The following is a 16,098-nucleotide window of genomic DNA, read 5'->3' as shown; positions in this document are numbered from 1 at the left end:
GGAGGATCTGCGCACACAGGTGCTTCAGAAGGGAAAAGGTCGTTAATCTTCCCTGTATGTCAGGGACGGTGGAGGGATCATATCTTCAGAAAACATTCTGGCTTTGGGACGAGCTGGTTCTGGGAATTTGGGGTTGAGCAGGGGAGGGAAGGTGGGTTAGGGGTCAGTCTTGAGAGCTAAGATGGAGGTGCAGGACTCAAAATGGAGTCTGTTGTGCCAAGACCGGACAATATATACATACATTTTAACACTCCCCTTCTGCACCCTGCTTTGGACTGCCTTCCTCAGTGGGCACTTTGAAACCACTATCTGCCCAGAAGAAAGACAGGGCATAAACAGTTCCATTCCCACTCAACAGGGCAGTTCGACCTGGACCCGATGGCAGAGTTTGAGAATGCCCCCAAAAGAAATACAACAGCAAATCCTTTATAATCCAGAAATACTTATGCTTCCTAAGAAGAATGTCCAAAAATAATAATTTGGAGTAAACTTTATCCTTTGCAAACAAATCGCAAACTTGACAGTGAGTGCCTTCACGCAGAGATTGTTTTTCTGTTTTCTTCAGGATTAGGTGAGGCCTGAAGAACAATGCACGGAACTCGTGTGGTGTGTTTGATCTCTCTGCCTCATTTTCAAACACCATCTTATTTTACAAAATTGGACATTAATTTGCCGTAGACCAAGCTAGATGCAGTTCATCCATTAACGCACGGGGAAATAAAGTGTGTGTAATTTACAAACGGACCCTGCGATGTACAGTTTAGTTTCTTGGTACGCTTGCAGTGCTTTTTTGGGGGGTGGGGGGGCCTCTTTCCCCCCCAGCTGTGGAATCCTTCCGAAAGACCGTGCTGGAGCGGCCTGCACCCACCCCACGTCGCAGCCGCAAAGCGGCGGCCTTGTCTCCGGCGGCGCCGACCGTAGTCGGATCCCGGCTGAGGCGACTCCGCCGAATGACCGGTAGTAACCTCGCCCCGCCCCCGGCCGCCAGCGCCGCTCTCCGGGCCGGAATTCGATAGGCCCAGCCCCGCACGCGCCACCGCCCGCGGGCCAATGGGCGGAGGCCACTCTGCATATACAACGAGCGCCGGCCCGACTACGCGTCCGGGCGGTTCGCCTCAACAGACGTTGCTGCGCCGGCGCCCGGCACCTGAGGGCTTGTTGTCGCCGCGGCCGGGGCTGGGACGCGGCGACACACCGGGCAGCGGAGACTCGTCCCTTCTCAGTGCGGCCGCGGCGGCTGCGCCAGGGTCCCCGCGGCTGCAGCGCGGCGTGGGTGCTCCGGGGCGCAGGCAGGCCTGGTGGGCCGGAGGCCAGAGCACCCGGGACCCCGGCGTCGCGGTGAGTGCTGCGCCGGTTGTGGGGACCCGGGGCCGGCTGGCGGCGTGGCCTCCGCGTGCTGGGCCCCCTGGCCGCCCCGGCGTGCGGGGCAGCATGGGAGGCGTCGGCGGGGGAGGCGGCCGCCGGGCCACGGGGACGAGGGATCGAGTCCCGAGTCCCGAGTCCCGGCGGCGTAGGCCGCGCGCCGGGCGCGGGGGAGGAAGGCTGCGTGGTGGCCGGGCGCTGAGGGCGGGGACGGCGGGAGCCGGGCTGCAGAGCCGCTGGGGCGGGGGGTGGCGCGGTGGAGCCTGTTAGACTGTGTGTGTGTGTGTGTGTGTGTGTCGTGTCGACCTTGGTATTTGTTCTGCCCTGGACCCGCGGTGGCGGGACCCCGGGGGTAGCCCGCGGTTTATTTAATTTTCCCCGGAGTGTGCGCCGAGTCCGGACTCGCACTGGGGTGTGTGTAACGCCGACGGCGTGTTTACTCCCCCCGCCACCCCGCCGGCGTAGGTGTGCACGGGTCCGTTTCACAGGTGGGGATCCTTCGTAGGAAGGGTGGGGGTGAACTAGTTTGCCCAGGTGGACCGGTTCCGGGACATGTGCTCGAAGCTATTGTGTGTCGGGCCCTTCCAAACCAGAGAAGGGGACCGCAGCGTCTTCCACATTATGTGGGCGCAGGAGAGGCCCAGGCCCCGGCCCCGGGAGAGTGATTCCGGCCGAATGAAGTAACAGGCACCTGACGTTTATTGAGACGGACGATTACAGGTCGGAGGAGTCTCTGGGTGGTGCAGCCAGTTAAGCACCCAACCGCCAGACCAACGGGTCGAACCCACGTAGAGTCTGTCTCGGGACCGGCCCGGAAAACCCTGGGGGCGCAGGCCTGAGCACCCATGGGGCCGTCCTTAGTGTGAAGGCACTGGCAGGCCACCGGCATGCCCACCGCCGCACAGGGCATCAAGCGCTCTCTGCCGGGCATCTTTAGCAGTATGGCAGCCCCGCCTGCCCCAGATCAGAGCCAGAAAGAAACGGATTCAGTAGGCCTGTCAGGCTCACTTCTCGAATTTAACCACTGCTTGTGCTGCCTCTCCTTGGCGACCGTTTCCACAGTGGCTTTATTGTGGGGGGCTAGGACAGCGGTATTTAGTTGGTACCGTTTTCTTCAGGGTCATCACTAGCGTTTCTGTTCCCTTGGGTCCCTGCTGAGAGTTGAAGGGTGCTGGCGAGTTGCCCCCTCAACGTGTATGTGATGATGATTCATAGGGAAGAGGTGTTGCGATTTGTCCCACATTATGCGTTTGTTTTCGGGCATCTTCCTGCGCAGTAAGGCTTCCCCAGGCACTCACACACTTTTTCCTTGTTAGGTTTTTCCCCTCTGTCCTTTAAGATTGCAGGCTCCATGGCCTCGCAGTGTGGTTGGTTTAGGGCAAGAGAGATCCACTGACTGTAAGGGTCAAGGTGACGGCTCACCTGTGTCTTGAAGCTCAATTTCTAGGTTTGTAAGATACTGGGCTGGATGATGTAAAGCTCAAATCTTCGAGGTCTAAAATGTCTTCCATGAAGGAAGGATGAAAGAAAGGTAGAAGGGACAAATCTTGAAGAAGAATCTGGTTCTGTTGGGCTTGATGAGTCACATTTCAGAGCCTCAAGATCTGTCTCATTTGTTTGTGTGCTTCCCTGCGGTCTGAGAGCTTAGAAAGGAATGTCATTTCTGGTCTAGTTCATCCCTTGTCCAGTTGTGCATCTAGGGCCCTTTCTATGTCAGGCCCCAGGCTCGGTGCTGGGAACACAGCTGTGAATGGAGGTGATGTGATCCTAGCCTGGATGGAGAATCCAGCCAGGAAACTAGTACATCTATGAGGGCAAGTGATGAGCAGTGCAATACAGGGAATATAGCGCTGAAGGCAGTTTATATCAGAGTTGCCATCTTGATAAAAATTTAGTCTGGGTTTTTTTTTGAAATGATAATAGTGATATTTTGCAAGTTGATTTTTTTCCTCTTTTGGGAGGAAGTGATTAAATGTACATAGGGCAAGAAGTTCACAATTTTAGAGCATTGTTGAGAAAGGGGGGTCTGGACAGAGAAGGGATGAGTCAATCAGGGTACAGTAAAGCACCAAAGAAGCAATGCTCCTTTGCTTCCTTGAGACTTCCTCACCCCCCACTATCATGACCCCAGTATTATTTTATTGCCTTTTACTTCCGGCTAGACCGGAGTATGTGCATAGGTACAGACAGTTAAGAGATGGGATCTCACAGCACACAGAATCCTGGAACAGGAATGGGAGTAGAGATACCAGAAGGGTAGGGGGAAGGTGAGGAGAGGAGAAGAGGAAATCTATCACAATGATCAACACATAACCACACACCCCCCACCAGGGGGTCGGAGGACAGAAAGGGGTGGTGTGGAAGAAGGGAGACAGTGGTCGATGTAAGATATGAAAATAATAATTTATTATTAAGGGATCTCACGGATGGAAAGGGAGGGGTAAAAGAGCTGATACCAACGGCTCAATAGAAAGTAAATGTGTAGAAAATAATTATAGCAACCTTATGTACGAATACACACGATACAATTGATGTATGGATTGTAATAAGAGCTGTAAGAGCTCCCAATAAAATGATCTTTAAATTAAAAAAAAAAAAGAACTTTAGAGCAACTCAAACCCATTGTCAATGAGTAGATTCTGACTCAGTAGATTCTGGCCCAGAACCCTGTAGGGTAGAATAGAACTGTCCTTGTCCTGTTTGGTTTTCAAAGCTGTTGTAAATCTTTCACCAGGGAGTGGTTGGTGTTTTGAATTAACCACTATGCCACCAAGGTGCCTATGCTTTGAGCAACAGGTAATTGATTTTTCATTTCCCACTCAGTGTCTGCTCTGGCCCAGATTGTCACTCCAGCACACATCTGAAGACCAAAAGATGAGCTAGGGAAGGTCTGCCTTCAGGGTGCTTAAATCTGAGGAATAGTTTTGGTGGTAGATAAATCTTTCTTTCTCAAAATGAACAATAGGGAAATGAGATGGTTGGGAGGTGACATTTGGATTTGAGGGAGATATTTGGGTGCCATCTTTGTTATCTAGTGCTGCTGTTTAAAAAATACAAGTAGATGGTGGTTATTCTCATACTTTCTGAGGCTCTAAGTCTGAATTCAGGAGAAACCTTTTTCTGTTAGTTTGGGGCAAGGGCCTCGTCTCATCAGCTTCTGTACCTTTAATTCTCTTCACTATACGTTTTCAAAAACTGGCTGAAGCAGTTACATGTGAGGAGCAGAAATACTGTTAAAGGTAGAGACTTAGAGGTAAAATAGTAAATGTAAATGTAAGAGAAGGGGTGGTTTGTGATTGCTAGATTTTAGATTCATGCAAGGGATAGGATACAGATATTTTTCACTGGGATAGGGCTGCCTGGGCAAGAAGTAGGCTCTGTGTGTGCGCGCGCGTGTCTTTATAGTTTCATACATGTTGAGCTAGAACTGTCTTTGAGAGACCTTAGAGCTCGAGAATTGGGAGAATTGACCATCTGTGTGGAGATGGTAGTTGAAACTACAGGTATGGTTAACAAAGCAATTTGAGTGGCTTTAACTAGAATTTTGTACTTGTACTTGAACACCAAGACTTCATGGTATGTTTCTTGTTTTTTTGTTTCATGTTCCTTGACAGGAATCATTATTTCCCCTCTTGTATTAGGAGTACCGTAATTGGAGACACCATCATATTTTTTCCCCCTTTCTTGAAAAAGAATGACATACTCAATATAAATAATTCAGTTCAAGAAATTCACTACTTTCTCAGATCCTCCAGTTAGCAGCTCTAAATTTGGTGTGTGCTATTCCTGTTCATTTCTTGATAGTTTACGATTTAAGTCTGTATCCACGGAGAAGAGTGTTGTTTTGAATCCTCTTTCGAGACATTCTTTTGAAGCCCCTATGTTGTAGACATGCATTATGTACTGGATGTATGCTTTTAGGCGGTAGCTGGTGGTGTGGTATTCATTGTCTGTTCCCTTCCAGGTGATACCATGCCTTTATTCACAATGCTTAGCCTTTCTGGGCAGTAGCTTCCTTGCCTATCAACATTTCTGGTTCGAAAATGTTAGCATCTGCTTCTACGTCATTGACCCAAAGGACAAAATAAACTAACCTTCCTTTTCATTTACTCAGGGTTTTTGTTCTCTGTCTCTTCCTTTGGATGCTTAGATACTCTTACCAAAATTAACTTTCTGCATGCACATCTTCATTGATGTATTTGGTATCCACTGGGATATTTGCATGGTGTCTTCTTCAGATTGCTCAGTAAATGTGAGTCTTATAAACCATCCCAGAGGCGGGAGGCACTAAGTGGTTGGAGGCAAGGTGGCTTTTACAGGCATGCAGTCCACTGGGAGATACAATTAATTACCAAGGAAAACCAAATGCCTTCAGTGTGCCTGGAGCCTGCCATGAGGGTTCATCAATGGTTGGGAAAGTTCACACCTGTCTTGGCGCCTGTAGAGGGATGGGTGATTCCTTAATCAATTTAGATCTATGTGCTTTGATAGCTCAAAATGGCTGATAGAATCAAGTGAATAATTTGAAGAAAAACCTCAAATTCTAAGTGAGAAAATTTTGAAGTATATCATCTTGTGTCTGTATCCAAGGACTGAAAAGAAGGCCAGCTGAAAGAAATATGGGGAGCCTTGACATAGCCGTTACCAGCGTTGAGCTACTGACAAGCCCAGCAGTTCAGAAGTATCAGCTGCTTCCCGGAAACCCGCAGGGGAAGTTCTCCCCTGTCCTGTATGTAGCGTTGCTGTGAGTTGGAACTGATGCAGTGCCAGTGAGTTTGGCAGACAAAAGTGTAGAGAAAGTGTGGGCTCTTAGCAGGAGGGGTAGCCTTGAGGATGAGGAACCTTGGTATAGTGCAGACTCAAACCCACCAGCGTCCTTGAGAGAAAGATGTGGCGATCTTCTGTAAAGATTTACAGCCTTGGAACCCTCATGGAGGCTTCCATTCTGTCCTGTAAGGTCACAGTGAGTCTGAATCAAATCGATGGCAATGGGTTTGTGTTCACTTCCCCCACCCCCACCCACCTCCTTGTAAATCTTTACTCGTGCTTTCGAAAAATTAAGGTGATCTTGATGGGCAGTGGAATGAATGCAGTGTATATAATCCAGAAATAAAATTTTATTGACATTTAAAAAATTCAAATTTCCATGTACAGAGGAGAAGAGAGGACATTTTTAGGTAGAGTGGGCAGAGATGGGCTGGGCACAGAGCCTAATGAGATGTGTGTATAAAGAGCGAATGGAGGTGAGGTGAGAGGAAAATTGAGTAGGAGGCTTTGGATTGTGTGTGTGTGTGTGTGTGTGTGTGTATAGCAGTGGATAATTAGATTGAGTCTAAGTAGCATGGTGGAATTTGGGTTGTAAAGGAGAGGTAGCAATGGGAATGTGGCAGGTATTGATTTTGGGGGATGGGGACCGGGCAGGGGGACCAGTGATAAGGTTACTTTTTGCTAGGTGAAAGAGTTGGAACAGCAGAAGGTACAGTGAGAATGGGTAGCAGGAAGGATTGAATGGTAGAAAGGTAGAATCATTGGTTCTCAGTAAGGATATGGAAGGAGGAATAAAGGAAAAGGAATTTCTTCAAATACTTTGCATGTTTGGAAAATGGTGAGAGCAGAGGGGCCAGGAGAGCTGAGGACAGCTCTCTGGGGGCACATGGAAGCAGATGGAAGGTTTGGGGGGTGGGGTGGTGGTGGTTGTGATTGTGGTAGAGATGAAGAGGCTTGGAAATAACCTTTGGAGTGCGGCTCTCTAGCTTTGAGGGGAAGGTGAAAGGTGGACCCACAGTCTTGGAAACCCACAAGGGGCAGTTCTATCTTGCCCTTAAGGGTTGCTATGAATCTGAATCAACTCGGTGACAGCGAGCATTGTTTGCTTTTAAGAATATTTCATGGGATATTTTTGGTTTAAAGTTTAAAAATTCCCTCAGGCCATAGTTGCAAGGATTTATCCATCCTCTTTGGCTCTAGATAGTCTGCAGTAGACAGGACAATGTTCCATAATTCTGTAGAGGTGTATGTTTTGCCATAAATATCTTAGTGTCTGCTTTCTCTGTTTGCTGTTCATTTACTTTTTTAAACAACACATTCAAATTTGGCTGCATGAACTTAAGTGTTTGAGAGTTTTTGCACCATTTTCTTTATTAAGTTTGTAGACCTGACGGGATACCTGGACCAGTTCATAAGTGGTTCTGAACAGAGACATTGAAGGGAATTAATTAGTAGAAGTATCTCAGAAAATTCATGTAACACATCTGTAAATTATATTTTAACACATAAGGGGATTTTGTCATCAAAGTAAATGTAGAGTTATTAATTCTGTAAAGTGAATTGATTCCTAATGTCTCCATTTTTGTAAGACTGAACTGTTCAGCATTGTGGTCTTATATGGCATAGTTCTTAATTGTTTATTTTTGGTAGGCACATAACAGTTTGTACTTCTTTTGCCATGAGGTTTCTGAATTGTAGAATTTTCAGTATCAAGTTGTCAAAAATGGTGAAAAGTTTTTGTTTCAGCCATAAACATTTCTTAATTTTACTTTTGCTGGGGTGCAGAGGCCCTCATTCTGGGCCTTGAAAAGATTAATAGTATGTATATATCAATTGTTTTATATTAATTAAATTTAAAAGAATAAGGAAGGCTTTAATTTTTTTTTACTGCAATATAAAAATCAGTGATTGATTCCTGTTTTCACTGTTTATAGCTCTCTTGATAGCTGTTGTTGTTTGGGGGAAGGAGCCCTGTTGGTGCAGTGGTTAAAGTGCATAGTTGCCAACCCAGTAGCCCTTTTTATAGAAGAAAGAGAGGCAATTTATTTCTGTAAAGGTTTCAGTCCAGGAAACTATTGGAGCAGAATCCCTGAATCGATCTATGGCAGTGTAGGTGGGGGAATTGTGGGATTTTCTTTTTAGATGCAACTGCAAGTTATAAAAGTTCTATAAATAACCTGAATGAATCTGAATGAATCAACCTTAAGACTCTACTTATTTTTTAGGTAAACAGAATTAACAAACTTAAGTTAATTCACACAGGACCATTATTTTCTGTCTGCTCAGTTTTGTCATGCATTGTAAAGTTCCATGTCATTGGTGTACTAAGTCCACGAATTTGCGCTCATCATTTACACTTAAACTAGATCTGCGTGCGAGCTGATGCCTGATGAGACTATACAGCATTCTGTGGAAATTCTAAATGTTCAGTTTGTAAGTCACTTTCTAAAGCATAAAAAGAACACTCCTGTTCTATCTGACAGTACCTTGAAGTGAGAGGAAATGGCTGGATAGGGGTGAGGTGGGATGGTGACAGGGAGATCATAGTACTCCAGAAATAAAAGGGTTATAGTGGTAGACAGGAGTGACAGAGAGCTTGAGCTTGACTCCCTATCTGTCTCCACCTTGTTCTAGTCTGTGACTTAAGCTGGTTAAGTTCTGAGCTTCAGCTTCTAACCCACAGTGACTGTTCAATAGAATGAAACACTGCCTATTCATGCACCAACCTCACAACTGTTCCTATGTTTGAATCCATTATTGTAGCCACTGTGTCAATCCATCTCTCTGAGGGTCGTCCACTTTTTAAGTGGGCCTGTGCTCTGCCAGGCATGATGTTGTTCTCCAAGGATTGGTTCCTCCTGATAACTTAGGCAAAATGAGATGAAAATATGAGACTGGTCCTACTGTCCTTACATCTAAGAAGTATTCTAGCTAAACTTCTTCCAACATAGATTTGTTTATTGTTGTGATTTATGATGTAGTCAATATTCATCACGAACACCATAATTCTAATATATCAGTGTTTTGTTCTTATTCACCATTTCAACTTTTGCTTCACATATAAATTAAAAAAGGAAGTCCTTTGCTCTAGGGTGTGTGCATAGGACAAATCACTCGACTGCTGAAAGAAACGGTAGAAGAATTTCTAGTTTCTTATTTTATAATGATTTATAATGTTTACAGCCTACAGTTCTACTCTGTCCTGTAAGGTTACTGAGTTGTAACATATAATAACCACAGCCCAACAATTAATCTACATTTTCAGAAGGCCAAAGGAATTTTACTGCAAAGGGTTTGTGGTCCTACAAGTTTAGAGATGTAGATAAAAATGTAGATAAAAGCTCGGCCCATGCTTGGAGGTGATCAGTTGGGGGGTGGGTACAAATTTAGGGATGAGTTGAGGTTGGGCTAGGGTTGAAGTGCTTGGGTTCGCTGGCTTGGGGCATTAAATTGAAACTCATTTGAAAAATGGTGGATGTAGTATAACAACTTGCCCGTTTTGAGTTACCTTGGAAGAAATAGTCTTACACTGTGTCATGTGTTAGAAGATCACAGGGTAGACATTTGGATAGGGTACCACCCACAACATGACTCAGTCTTAGGGATTTACCCTTAATGCACCGGTAATTTACCCACAGATAACTGGGAGCTGACTTGAATATGCTAACAGTGTTTATATTATGCAGTGGTAGGAGACTGGCATATTAACATTGGGTGGTTAATTACAATCTTGTAGTTTTTTAAAAAAAAATTAACCTCCTCAAATGGCTATATGAAATAGTCTTTGTATTACCTTTTTAAGATAAGCCCAAAAGATATATCTTTTGGGGGCTTCTTCCCCCCCCCTTTTCTGTTCTTTTTTAGGAAGAAAAAACTCAGACCCATTGCTATTGAGATGATTTTTTGACTAATAATGTTGCCTTTCGGATAGAGTAGAACTGCTCTCAAAGGGTTTCCGAGGGCGTCGGTCTTTCCAGGAGCAGACTACCACATCTCTCCCATGGAGCTTGTTGGTGGGTTTGAACTGTCAGCCTCTATGTTTATAGTGGCATGCTTTAAGCATGGCACCACCAGGGCTTGTTTCAAGGAAGTAGTCTCATCTAGCCCATAAATAGAAGGAAGCCTCTAGGATAGTTTTGTGTTATTCACTGCTGTATATCCAGGAGACAACAGTAAGCGAATCAATCTTTACAACTCTGCCCCCTAGCATGGTAGTAAAACTGAGAGAATTTAAGGATTTACAAAGAAAAGTTCCAGCAGAATCATGGAAGACCAGCAAACTGACATTAAAATGACTAGTATGTCATTACAAAGACTTCCTTACTGTTGGTAAAATGCATCAAATAACTAGGTGGTTAATATATACAAATGATCATTTTTTAAATTATGGGATAAAGCCAGAAAGAGTGCCTGAATGGTTGCGTGTGTCAGGGGCTGCCTGTGCTTGCTCCTCCTGCTTCTAGTGCATTCTTCACACTTCTCTACCAAGCTGGCTCTTCTAGCTTCTTTAACTTTCCTTATCTTAAATGTTCTATTTATTACCCAGTACCTTGGTGATGCACACATGAATGTGCTTGGCTGCCAACTGAGAGGTTGGTAGTTGAAGTCTACCCAGAGGTACCTTGAAAGAAAGGCATGATGATCTACTTCTTTAACGTACGTTTTTTTCTGAGCTGATCAACCCTCTCCTAGAGACATGGCAGTCTACAATTATTATAGTGCCTGCAGTAGTCCTGAAGTTCTCCTGGGGAGCCATCTTTGTACTCCTGAGTAAATCATACATGGTTGTGACGTATTTTTTTCAATTCCTGGATTAGATGTGCTGGTACTTTAGGATTTTTTTTTTCTCACATAGCCAATTGAGTGTGTCCTATGTGCCGTTTCAGATTTAGAATCAGGTTTTTCAAAATAAATGACTAAACTTCAATCAATTCTGACTTTTACACAGTGTATTTAAAATTTACATCAAAGTAATACATGCACATGGTGGTAGGCAGAGTGTGCAAGTGGAATGTAAATTTTTGGTGTCCTTACATGTCAGACTATTTTTAAAACTGTATCCTGAGTTGATGGGGAAGTTAGGAGTAGAATTCTAGGCTAAAATTCCCCTTATTCCCCTAAAACTATTCAGGTTTCTATTGTCCAGTGTTGCTGAGTTGCTGTTGCTTTTGTGGTTCTCATTACTAGGGAGGTTTGTGTTAAATACCTCCAGATCTTAACAGTATCTTTCTTTGAGAGAACATGATACCATCACCTTCTTTGAAGATGTTGAGCCCAACAACCCCTACCCCCATCACATTTTTTTTGAAATACCTATCATACTGAGGCAACCTACAAGGCTGTGTGCAGGAGTCCTGAAACTTTTTAAACAGGGGACCAGTTCACTGTCCCTCGGACCCATTGGAGGGCCAGACTATAGTTTTTTTTTTTTTTAAACTGAACAAATTCCTATGCACACTCTGTTTATCTTATTTTGAAGTTAAAAAAAAAACAAACCAACGGGGTGAAAACACCATGCTGGCCAGATAAATGTCCTCAACGGGCCGCAGTGTGAGGATGCCTGCTCTGGAGGTTGGGTGCTTGTATTGGATAGTGTTAGATTGCTAACTGTAAGATGAACGGTTTGAGACCATCAGCTTCTCCTTGGGAGAAAGACCGAAGCTATTTGCTTCTGTTAAATCTTGGAAACTCTATATAGTGTTGCCATGAGTGGACATTACCATCAGTTTGAATGGACAAGATTGGCTAGGGTTTTTGTTTTGTTAATCTAAAGAAAGGTGAATTATTGTCTCATTGCTCCATGCTTCTGCTTCTGCATTCCTTTACCCTTGGTTTGGAGGCTCCTGCCCATGAACTGTGGAGTATCACCCTTCAGCAGTGTTGCCCCCACCCCCCCTTCATTCTCTTTGCTTTTGCCTTTTCAAATTTCCTGTAGTAGAATTTGGAGCTTTGATGAATTTGGCACCTTGGTTTTCAACTGGACTTCTTTTTATTTGACATTTACTTGGTTTTTATTTTCTTTCTAGGGAATATTCTCAACTTCATTTCTTATAACTTGCCCTGGAATTTTAATTAGCAGTAAATATTTATTAGTTTCCAAAAGGTTTCTTTCTTTTAATTGTTCTATATAGCATTCTAAGGAGCCCAAGGGACTCTGGGCTGTTAGGTTGCTAATTGCAAGGCCAGTGGTTCAAATCTGCCAGCTGCTCTGTGGGAGAGAGTTGAGGTTGTTTATTCCCATGAAGAGTTCATCTTGGAAACCCTACATAGGGTCACTGTGATATGATGGCAGGGTTTTTTTTTTTAGGGGGTGCGTGCATGGGGGAGATGGTGTCAAAATAACTTTTGATTGTACCTACATTTTCAAAGTGCCCTCCATTTCCTACATTCTTTATATTTCTTTTTTTAAAAAAACATTTTATTAGGGGCTCATATAACTCATCACAATCCAGATATACGTCAGTGTGTAAAAGCACATTTGTACATTCATTGCTATCTTCATTCTCAAAACATTAGCTCTCCACTTAAGCCCCTGGCATCAGCTCCTCTATTTTTCCCCTCCTCCCTGCTCCCCTCTTCCTCATGAACCCTTGATAATGTATAAGTTATTATTTTGTCATATCTTCCACTGTCCGACATCTCCCTTCATCCACTTTTCTGTTATCTGGCCTCCAGGGAGGAGGTTATATGTAGATCTTTGTAATGGGTTCCCCCTTTCCACCCCACCCTCCCTCCACCCTTCCGGTATCACCACTGGTCCTGAAGGGATCATCCGCCCTGGATTCCCTGTGTGTTTCCAGTTCCTATCTGTACTGTGTACATCCTCTGGTCTAGCCAGATTGGTAAGGTAGAATTGGGATCATGATAGTGGGGGTAAGGGGGTGGGGAGGAAGCATTTAGGATCTAGAGGAAAGTTGTATGTTTCATCGTTGTTACACTGCACCCTGACTGGCTCTTCTCCTCCCCGAGACCCTTCCGTAAGGAGATGTCCAATTGCCTACAGATGGGCTTTGGGTCTCCACTCCACACTCCCCCTCATTCACAATGATAGATTTTTTGTTCTGATGATGCCTGATACCTGATCCCTTCGATACCTGGTTATCGCACAGGCTGGTGCACTTCTTCCATGTGGGCTTTGTTGCTTGTGAGCTAGATGGCCGCTTATTTACCTTCAAGCCTTTAAGACCCCAGACACTACATCTTTTGATAGCCGGGCATCATCAGCTCTCTTCACCACATTTGCTTATGCACCCGCTTTGTCTTCAGCGATGTGTCAGGAAGGTGAGCATCATGGAATGCCAGTTTAATAGAACAGAGTGTTCTTGCATTTAGGGAGGCCCAATGTCCATCTGCTTACTAAATAACACTTGCGCGTTGGGTTTGTCCGTTTTTCATCAAGGGTTGCTATGAGTCAGCATTGACTAGATGGCCCTAAGTTTGGTTTTTAATCATAGTGGTTTTCTCAAATATCTGGTAAAGCAGAATTTTGTCATCTTTTGTCTAGATTTCTAGTTTTTAGATGATCTCCCTGTTTCTAGTTTCATTTTTTTCCCCATCCAGTAAAATCTCAACGTTGACACTGTGTTTGACATTATGAAACTGAAATCTGAAGATGTCACCCTGCATAAAGTCTTGGATCCCTCTTCAGAGACCTGGATAATGTCTAAGCCACTTAGTATGGCATAGTTAACAGTGGCAGAGCATATTGCTTTCGGTGACTGCTGTAACTAATTACCACCAGCTTTCTGCCTTCAACTGGTAGTCCAGGGCCAAAGCCAACATGCTGGCCGAGCCCTGGGGTGAGCCCTTTCAGGTTCCAGGGAGAATTTGGACCTTGGGTCTTGCGGATTCTGGCGGCTACTGGCATTCCTTGGCTTCACCCCCTTCAAGGCCCGCATCTTCAGATCTCTCTGCCTCTTTATCAGGACAGGTGTTTTGGCATTTAGGGCCCACCTGGGCAATGTATTGTACTCTCCCTATCTCCAGAGCCCTACTTTAATCACACCAGCAAAGATCCTTGTTCTCCCAAAGTTATCTCATGCAGGTTCTAGGGATTGGTGCTTGGTAGCTTCAGTGCTGCCATCCCACCTATGAGAAGCTGTTCACATGGCCATTTTCCTTTATGCCTCTGGGCTTCGACTGTAATCATTAAGTGAAGCCCTGATTTTCTTGTTTCTGTGGTCCAAAGGAAATCCTGTAGGAGCTCAACTCCCAGTGCCCTGCCTTGAAAGGCAGAGTCTTGTATGCCTATTTTCTGTGTATGTCTCGTGGTTTTGCCAGGCTGGTGTGGTTTATCTTACCAGTCTCCACTCATGGGGTAGTGTGGTCTCACTCCCAGGATTTGGCCGCAGGTCAGGTAGTCAGTTTTTTTGAGGACCTTTTTTTTTTAAAAGATTTTTTGAGGACCTTTTTTTTTAAACTAGAATCTGGCATTTTTTGGTACTCCCAAATCAGTATAAAACAAACCAACCAGGTATAATATCTGAGTGGACATAGGTCAGTGTCCCCTGGTGGGTTTCTCAATGGGGATTGACTGGGCAAAGGGCATTTCCGATGTCACCTTGTGCTGGAGGCTGCCAAGCTGCTCTCCTGAGTGGCTGTTCAGCACCAGGCAGTACTTGCCTCCACACTTTTGCCAACACGTGCAGTGCAATATTTGTTTAATCTGATGGACGTATTATTTGTTTGTATTCTCCAGATAATTAGGAAGGTGACCATTCCCTTCATTGCCCTAACTTAATAGGTATTTGAATTCTTTTCCTGTCAACTTTAGAATTTACACAGCCCTCCTTTCCCTTTTAAAATGTTTTTTATTTGTAGAAAATTTGCAAAAATTCTGGATGTTGTTAAATATTACCATTGTCCTCATTTACATATGAGGAACAGTATGTAAGAAATAAGATTTTTTCCCCCCCTTCTTCTTGATGGGTGAATAAGTGAATGAACTTACCCAGAACTGTAGCTTAACAAGAAAAACAGGGATTTTAAACTGAGATATAGCTGGTTTTAGAGTTTGTCTTTTTAAATTTGAGTTTGTCTTTCTTTTACAGTACGTGGTTGCCTTTCAGGGAAAGATAAATTAATGATGAACCATTGCTGTGTTGAATTTTGACTCAGGATATTAACCTGTTATCTCTACTAGATAGCTCTGACTTTAGGCTACTGTTAATACATTAAAAAAAAAAATCCCTGTGTGTGTGTGTTCAGTTTGTTTTGGTTTTTGATTGTACCTATGGGGGGGTATCTCAGGAGTGTTGTGTCATGTTGTGGCACATGTTTTTTGGTATGAAAACCAGGATTGATGAACCTATAGAGTCAGCACGTGGAATAAGAGTTTGGGGGGGGGGAGTGGGACACTGAGGGGGTGGCTGGGTGAAGGGGGTTGGTGATGTCAAGGGATCCATATAAGAAAAGAAAGTTTGGAAACTGATTGTGGTAGCAAATGTACAGTTCTGCTGGATGTGATTGAACTGTGGAATGACTTGATACATGTATTAATCCCAATTAATGGAAAAAGTGATGGGAAATGGAATTATAATGGAATTTTTCCATGAGTTTTTTTTCTACACTTATAACTTACATGCTTCATAGGTGATTGAGAAAGTGAGATATAATGTATGATTTTTTAAAATTATGAATCGGGTTAAGGTTTACAGAGAAGCTCATTAATTTAACATTCAACAATGCATGCACATTTGGTTCCAACACATCCTATTATAATCCATCCCCTAAATGTACCATCACTGCTCTGTCTTGCTCAGCACTCTACTTCTCAGCTGGGTCTTATAATTTATTGCATTGACCACACAGAACTCATACACAATGCTCCTGATTATGGGGCTTATTGTGGAAGTAAGTTACAGGTAGAAATGTTCACGATAGAGTTGTTCAGTCACTACATGTTACAAAGTTCTTTCACGGGTGCTAATAAATGCCCAAAGAGCATACCATACTACACCACTCTAGGCC

The 16,098-nt window shown here is 44.3% G+C and overlaps 1 protein-coding gene across 1 annotated transcript in view; it reads left to right on the top strand.

The window, feature by feature from the left end:
- Positions 1-1,092: 1,092 nt before the first annotated feature.
- ACSL3 (acyl-CoA synthetase long chain family member 3) overlaps positions 1,093-16,098 on the top strand; it is a 56,061-nt gene continuing 41,055 nt past the window's right edge. Inside the window, exon 1 of the mRNA XM_075528954.1 lies at positions 1,093-1,338. The gene's annotated coding sequence lies outside the window, so the exon portion shown is untranslated. The remainder of the gene's footprint in view (positions 1,339-16,098) is intronic.

This window comes from Tenrec ecaudatus, chromosome 13 (assembly GCF_050624435.1).
Source record: "Tenrec ecaudatus isolate mTenEca1 chromosome 13, mTenEca1.hap1, whole genome shotgun sequence".
In the NCBI taxonomy this organism is placed as follows: Eukaryota; Metazoa; Chordata; class Mammalia; order Afrosoricida; family Tenrecidae; genus Tenrec; species Tenrec ecaudatus.
Note: the sequence above shows the minus strand (reverse complement) of the source record. Positions and strands in the feature narration are given on the sequence as shown.